At 33.0% G+C, this 8,965-nt stretch overlaps 1 protein-coding gene across 1 annotated transcript in view; it reads right to left on the bottom strand.

Moving 5' to 3' along the window:
• Positions 1–1,628: 1,628 nt before the first annotated feature.
• Positions 1,629–8,965, bottom strand: part of LOC119836972 (CCAAT/enhancer-binding protein-like) — a 24,848-nt gene continuing 17,511 nt past the window's right edge. The window contains exon 2 of the mRNA XM_038362447.1: positions 1,629–4,343. The gene's annotated coding sequence lies outside the window, so the exon portion shown is untranslated. The remainder of the gene's footprint in view (positions 4,344–8,965) is intronic.

The raw sequence follows: 8,965 nt of genomic DNA, 5'->3' as shown, positions 1-8,965 counted from the left end.
CGTGGTTCTGAATTTGATTAGTTAATTTGGTTTTGGTTGCAGCACATACACACAAGATCAGCTTGAGTAGCATGAGCAGTGCTACTGGTATGGTGATGTCTTAGTGGTGAGGAACTCTGACTTCCTCAATCATCCTTTGAATATCCCTTGCCATTGATAACAAGAGCTTGCCCGTTATTTTGTCATAGTCTATTTAGGAGCTGGTGTTTCGCCTGGTGGTAAGCGCTACCACCGCCCATGATACATACATACATACAAACGCCCCACCGCACATTTGGAGAGGCATAAGGTCTTTCGCCGAAGTCTTACGTCTCTGCATATGGATTTCTGACTTTAATAGACGTGGGATAAATACAGAATTGATGAGAGGAATAAAGGAAAGGATTGGGAACGGTAAGGAAAAGGATGTGGTCCTTCGGCTTCCCCACTCACCGAACCAAATACAGTAGCTACAATTTCACACCGGTCTTCTGGTCTTCTATAGGGTTTGGTGCCTTCCCCGGTGCGAGCTGGGCGAATTCGTGCCGATGCGTTCTCGACTCCTACATTTAAAATAATCCTTCCTACTTAATATTATAAATGCGAAAGTTTGTAAGGATGTGTGTGTGTTTATTACTCTTTCACGCTAATACTACTGAACCGATTACAATGAAATTTGGTACGTAGACAGCTGGACAACTGGAATAACATATAGGCAACGTTTTATCCCGATATACCAACAGGATACGGACTTACGCGGGTGAAACCGCGGGGCGCAGCAAGTGAATGATAAAAAAATGCCAAAGCTACACACGGAAAGTGTAACATAAATACTGTATTTGTATTTTCCTATGTTTGATTTTACGTGAGGGTTATACATTTTCTAAATTTTTAACGGATTTTAAACGCGATTTATTCATTATATTATTAAGTGCGGAAAAATAGGTTGTTTGCAAACAACAATTTTTGTATAACCTTCAAGACAGGTAACATCTCAGTCTCCCCGTGACCACGCTCGCTGTAAAGTGTTCGAAACGTCGGGTTAATAATATAATGAATAAATCGCCTTTAAAATCCGTTAAAAAGCCTTTCTAAAACTATATTTGTTTCAAAAAACGATTGTCATATTTAACAATGCCCGCAAATATAATAATGGTTGAATATAAAGTCGAGATGTGTGCCGATTTATATTTTCAGCCAACCCTTGACCGCTGGTCGGTCACTTGGCATCTGTCTGCGCTTCGAGATTGTGAATCATGGGATGATTTAAATTCATTTAATTAACTCTTGGTTCTCGTTGCGTCCTGTGATTATTTTCATTTCTTTAATACATTTTAGACTTCTATTTTATAGAATCACTAATCACTATAGCTCGACTGTATTTTTTATAATCTATCACATTAATAATATAAATGTGAAAGTTTGTTTGGATATTTCCCTCAATCACGCTGAAACTACTGAACGGATTTTGATAGTATTTGGTATACAGACAGGGTATGAGCTGACTTGGGTGATAGAATTCTTTTTATCACGATTAAATGCTCCCTTGGGATAAAATAGAATTCCTAATATCCGGGCGGAGCCGGGACGAGCTTCTAGTACTTCATAAAGATATTTTATAGGTATTAGGGAGTAAGAAAACCAATTACTATATTAAATAAATTTATTATATTTAATTGCACCTTTAACATTTACGCAATTAAACCGATTATTGTCAGACATTGTCAAGGCCACCAAAATTTTCTTAGAAAGGTTCGAAGCGACATAAAAATAAAATAAAACAAGATGGAAAACAAATAAGTCTTTGGCTCTGAAGTTAAACAGAAAAAAAATTTCAAACATAGCACCATTTTAATAAAAGATAGAATATTAAAAACATAACAATATAACGCAGTATGAGGTTATGTGTCGCAAAACAAATAAAAAAAGTTTGTTAATTATCTGTGGCAGTACTGAAATTTATAGTCTGTGTAACATCATAGTGTGAAATATGATTACGATTAAGGCAATCGAGTCATTATTAAAAATAAAAAGTAATTGAAGTATTTTATAATATGCGCTATTTAATTTATAAACCATACGCCACAGTAATTATATATCTGCTGGTATACATAAAAAATATTGTATAGTCTATAATTTGATCCTACCACAGATAACCTCATACAGAAGCGCCAAGAAAATGCAGAGGGAGAAACTTTGTTTCTAAAGGCCTTTCATACCTACGACAGACCGCCGCGTTTCTTAGACAAATATACATTAAAATAAAAACACGATCGTTTATAAAAATTGTGTGTATACTTAGGTATTGAAAATATATTCTTAAAATCCTCTTAAGTATATTTTTACAAACATTTATAAGAATATGTAAACGGGACGGAGTTTCGTTTATATTAACAACTATATAATAAGTAGGTATATAACACTCATACACTAATGTTCACTTTCCTATTACAATTCCAAATATAGCACCTAAGTAATATATTATCTATATTTGAAGTCATAAACACCTTTGAAAAAATATTTTATTACAGCGCCATCTACATTCAGACGGCGTCATCTTTACTTCAATTTCATTAGGATTCATAGCCGTTAGTGTACGAATGTCTTACATTTTTATGATCGTAGGATCAACATGGTAACTATATGTTTCATGACCCGTTTCAATCACCAACCCTTATAAAATATATCGCAGTACAGGATTAGCATCAAATTCTGTTATTTATATATAATAGCAGCCTCAAACCCGTGATTTTAAGTAGATTTATTATGATTTTTCACATGTTGTACTTCCCATCCGGCAGTGCCCAGACCGTGTTTTTATTATCTTAATCCTAATTTAACATCAATGAAAATAAAATTTAAAGGTACTTTATAGGAATAAACATTTTAGTATTCAACAAAATCACTTATCCCAAGCTAACCATATGCGCTTAGCGTGATTATGTACATATAATTATGTGTTTAGTGCGTTCATGTTCGTGAAAATGTCGCAAGTAAACTTTTAATATACCCGCAAATGGGCATACGAAAAATTGCTGTATCAGTCGATTGCGGACATTTTCACGTAACGAAATATTAAATTAGCCTTATCGAAAGCAGATTGTTTTTCCTCAGTAATTTACGCCTTTTTTTATTTTGCGCCATCGCAATGACATCTGCTTCCTTCCTAAACAAGAAATAGACGAAAATGAAATGAACTTACAACAGCAACGATTCAAGATTATATACAATCAATTTACACAATAATTACAATACTAAAATAAACTATGTTACAATTTCAAAACGAATATACATCTTTATTGTATAAAAATTTAAATGTTGAGCGAAGCTAGCGACATCTAGTTCATTATTTTGACACATGACATATTGACGATTAAACACATCGCACTTTCGGGGTATTTAAAAATAAAAATAAATATTTTCGAGACTTCAATGGCAGTGTTCGTTGAGCTCTCAATTCTTAAATAAAATTGTAAAACATGTAAGTAAAAAAAAATGTGTATAGATTTTTGTAAAACTCTAAAATCCGTTCGAGTAAATCCTACTTCTATGTAATAATGTATAGTATTAGATGTTGTCCCAATTAACAAACAAAATTTACTTTAAAAACATCACTGTGTAAAAGTGTTAAGGAGTAAAGAATAAATTACGTTAAAAATAAGTTTCACGGTACTGCAAATGGATATTAATTAGGACAACCAAAACAGCACTAAATAGTACTCAAATATACAAAAAGAAAACCAAAGGGTGGTGGCACACTAACGTTTTACGACCGTCACTCCGCATATTTCGTATGGACTGTGCTAAAAACGCCGCGTCTGCCCGTGTGCCAACACCCTTAGATGCAGTACTGGTTCACATTTGAGATCACATCCTTGTAACCAGACTACTATATTCTGCGTTTTATCAAAAGGACCCCAATATGTATGCAATAGAAATTAATAATCCAAAAAACCTATTTCCCGAAAAAAACAGTACTTAATTTGAAAATAGATTGAGTAAGGTCATAAAAAAAATAAGTCCCCATAAGTCTACAGTTATATTGGAAAACTCTTACACGAAAACAGATTTATCAGATATGTTAATGACCAGGGATGAAGTCTTAAAGCAGAAAAGTCCAATGTGAAAAAAGGACAGCGTTAGGCCGTCTAGTGCCATCTCTCTCCCACTCGGGATTTACTCCTGCTTAAAGACGTCATCGAAGACCACCTGGCTTACATTTTTTAGCTACAAAAATACAAGGGTCATTTTCACAAAATGCAGCAAAACATAAAGTTAAAATCACAAAATGAATTTGCTAACTATATCCTAACTACAGGTGTATACAATGAACATTATCACTCGAAGTCCAACCGGTGCTGGATCTGAAACAAACAAACATATTTCAATACTGTGTTTTTCAGCGGCAAACATGGACGAGTGGTATCGTACTTTTCTATTTAAATCACACTCATACATATCATTCGTCTAAATAAAATAAATATGCACTTATATGCTTTTTCGGAAATTAAGTTCAAAGGTTAATTCAATAGTTTCTATTATATTAAAACATCCTTTAAAGTAGATATCTAAGGCATCTAGGCTATGAAAATATAATTCCAAGTGAACTTGAGGGGTTATCTGACGATTTTCGTGATATATGATAGGGAATTCTTGTTATTTGGTCCCATTTTAGACTGTGGACTGGTACCTCCTCCCCAGGGGCATCAGTGACCTTTTTTACAACGAATTATGATATGTAATGCCCAGTATATATACGTTTTGGGTATATTGAAATGTTAACAACAAACCTATGATATTTCCTCGCTAATCCACCATAAAGCCAAACGGCCAATAAGATTTAGAAAAGTATGTCAGTAAGACGAGAATTATTACATAACGCGCGGAAGCTAGCTGACTGACTTTCACATTTACGCAATACCATTGCATAACAAACCCAGAGACCCAATGTTCCACTCGCTGGGTTATGTAAGACATTATTTTTTGGCGGTTTAGTTAAATGTTATAGAAAGTGGAACGTGCGAAGCCGGTATCGGTTCTAGTTCAAGTTGACGCAACGATTTCGAAATGGGTTTTTGGGGCTCGAGGAAACGGTGACGGACGTTGAGGAAGCTGGGCTTCGCGATGATTTTACCAACAATCTACGTGCACTTATGTGTTCCTGGTACTCTGCTGTTTTTTAAATATGCTTTCATACTTGAAATCTTAATATATATAAATCTCGTGTCACAATGTTTGTCCTCAATGGACTCCTAAACCACTTCCGATAATAATTAAATTCGCACACCATGTGCAGTTCGATCCAACTTGAGAGATAGGATAGTTTATATTATTTCAATTACGATAAATGACTACCCGGGCGGAGCCGGGGCGTGCAGCTAGTTGTTTAAAAATATTTAAGTACTGTCTAGTATTATGTTATCTGTGGTATTGTTATAGAAATACATGTAGTTATTGTTATTTACAGATAATGTATTTAAAAGCGATCAATGGTAAATTGGTGTTAGTAATTTATGAGTTTTAGAAAGTGTGTTGAACATTTAAATTAATATTTATTTTTATTTATTTTATTGAAAGTATGTTAATAACGGCGCCAGATGATCAATTTGGAATTAAATACCATGAATTTAAATAGATTAAATCTTATAATTTTCTTGCACTTCTTACTCTAACGATATTGAATAGATAATATTATAGGCAAAGGGTTTTAGAACCGCAAGATTGGGATATAGACAATATTGACCTCCATATGCATGTTTTTTAAGAAAGATTTCACGATATTTATTTAATCAGGAGCTAGCTTCGAAAACCTAAAGTACAATCATTGTGTATATTATGTTGTTTTTAATAATTTTCTGACTTTTACCAGAAGCAGAATGCATATTTATTAAAGGAATAATGAAATTGTATTCAAAATGTAATATTAACTACAGCCTATAAAAATAAATAAAAATTTTGTTACTACAGATGTCTATGATAGAAAACTTAAATAATAACAATCAATAAATGATTTATATTATTTCGCAATAATGAATAAGTATGTATGTATGTAACATTGTGAATGTTGCGTAAAAACTAACATTTCATTTAACTTCAATGCTCGTATTATCGGATTAATAATACTTCATTTACCGTTTGTAAAAGAGTTTATATCACTTTTCAATTCTTTGTTTGTTTTTGTGTATCTATTACTAGCTGTTCGCCTCGGCTTCGCTCGTGGTACATGTGCAAGCAAGGACACTCAGTGAAGTTGCAGCGTACTAATATTGAAAGAATTTTTGAAATCAGTCCAGTGGTTCGTATGAAAACGTTACAAACATACAAAAATATAAGGTAATTTATAATATTAGTGTAGATTTGTTATTTGTTATTTATTTATAGGTACCTTTACCACATATGGGAATAAATCCTTTCTTTGTGGATAGTAGATCGACAAATATAAACTTTGACTATGTGTTTAATATTTCAGTGAAGCACATTGATGGTCCTTTTGTGCATAAATTGAATGTTAAATCTTCAGCTGTCACCCTTCGACTGTTATACAAGTAACCGTTTAATCGTTAAAATCGTTCCAGTAGTGAAGATTAACCCGAACAAAAACTCTTCAGTTTTATAATTATCTGGGCTCCGCTATCAAGATTCCTGTTTTATCCAAAGAGAGAGTCGGGATAAAAGTATCCTGTCACCCAAGTCACCTCATACCTTATCTGTATACCAAATTTCATCAAAATCCGCTCAGTAGTTTCAGCGTGATTGATAGGCAAACATCCAAAAAAACTTTAACATTTATAATATTAGTGTGTAGTGTGATTCTGTAATAAATAAATAAATGATAGATTAATGTGATAAATATAATTGCCTCACACTCGTACACTCGCAGTATGTACGTACATTAAAATCTACAAGTACCAAACACTATCGCTGTGTGAGTTTCCCTTATTAATTAACACTCGAACATCCATTTTAGTGTCACTTATCAAAATTTTTAGTTGCATTCAACTCAACGCAGAGTGCATTGGCTTGCGCTGAGGGCGTTGACCTTAATTCACAGATTTTTTATGGTCCCTTAGTTAATGGCGAATGGGATGAAACCGACTTCAAAAAAGGAGAAGGTTATTAATTCGACTATATTTTGTTGTTTGGTATATCATAATGTTTAGTGGGTTAATCGATTTCTGTGATTCTTTTTTTGAAAGCTGGTGCCTCCCATGTGGTCCCATTAAATTGTAATCTAAAACATTAGTTATTACGTAGTTTTTGAATAACATTATAATAAATAAATAAAAAAATGCAATGTCTAGTTACTGTTTTACAATTTAAAACAACTAACGTATATAACAAAACAACAACAACACAAAACATGTAAGATGTTCTGCATATTTTTGATTTTTTTTTTTATTGTTTTTAAATTTAAAATTAAAAATGGCGTAACGAGCTGTTTCCTCAAAGAAAGGATATTTAATATAAACATTACGGTCAATGAAACAGACAAAAAAATTTGAAATAAAATGATACAAGTAAAGAAGGTATATTTATTTCAAATAAAACTGTGTGTTTTGAAGTTTGTTTGTAAAATATGCACTAATAGATACTTCCTCGATTACCATACGCTTTCATATTACGTAGTTTATGAATAGATATTCTCTTATTTACCTTCGTAACTACAAAGAGCTATGGAATGCTATACCAATCTTTAAGATGATGGATATTAATATTGTATGGTTTTTTAACGATATTAAATACGATCTTACATAAAAAATCTCCTAGTTCCCTGGAAGGGGGCTGGAAGTCCACTTCAAATTCTAAAATGACATCGAATAACATAAATTTCCTATTTAACACAAGAATAATCCCGCCAATCGGTTGAAAACCCACGGAGTTATCGAGTTACAAACCAACAAAAAATATGCAGTCGAATTAGGACCTCCATTTTATGGAATGATTGAAAAATAATAGATCATCATTGAATATACGATAATTAAATGAAACTAACGAATACTATTACATAAGTGACATTGCAGTGAGCAGAGATCAATGCAAGTGTTATGATGTAAGTATCAAATGTGGGGCAAATTAAAAAAACACAGCCACACCTACACACGCACACACGCGTATAGTGAAAGTGCGTAGACCGGCGCCCGCGCATCGCCGGCCGTTCCGAATATTCCATTCGACGCGTATCCGCCGAGCGGTGCGGATGTGCGCGAGCACGCTACCCAAATTGTTTTTTAACGTTGAACATGATTTTTTTTTAGACAATTTGTTATATGAAAAACATATTTATTTCTTTGGAAGTATGTTATTAATTATTTGTATGAATATCGTCACGCAATTATAATGAGACACAATGAAATTTTTACTAGAACATAGTTCAAAGAAAATTAACATAAATTTCTCGTTTGTTTCTTTATAGCGTTGTTTAGATGCTTTGTAATGCATACATTTGAGTTTTTGGGTTGAATGAAGCCATTATAATATTTTTAACTAGTATTACGCCCGCGGCTCCGTCCGCGTAGAATAAAGAAATCTCCATGGCAACGAGATCTTTCAGCACGGTAATGTGTAGCTTATATCACTATCTAACCTATCTCCACACACAATAATAATACTACAATATCGCTCTGTTGCGACGTGAATGACAGACAAACAAACAAACTTTCACATTTGAGATTTGTAAGGATTTATCACGTTTGTTTGTAACATTATAATCGAATTAATATTTTAATACGCCCAGGACATACTTTTTTTATTTTGGTATTAAAAAAGAACGAAAAATAGATTATTTCTTATTATGATAACTTATTGAATTTAGCCGCAAAAAAAATTGCGTAATTTAATGCGATATTATTTGAAAATAATCATGCTGTATATTAGATAAATAGATACTGAAGTAGGTCTGTACTATGTATCAGATGAGACTGTACTTGACTCATTATTAAACCAAGATGAATCAACGTATTTAAACGATTTGATAAAGGATATAAAA

Source organism: Zerene cesonia, chromosome 26 (genome assembly GCF_012273895.1).
Source record: "Zerene cesonia ecotype Mississippi chromosome 26, Zerene_cesonia_1.1, whole genome shotgun sequence".
In the NCBI taxonomy this organism is placed as follows: Eukaryota; Metazoa; Arthropoda; class Insecta; order Lepidoptera; family Pieridae; genus Zerene; species Zerene cesonia.
This window is presented reverse-complemented; position numbering and strand designations above follow the sequence as displayed.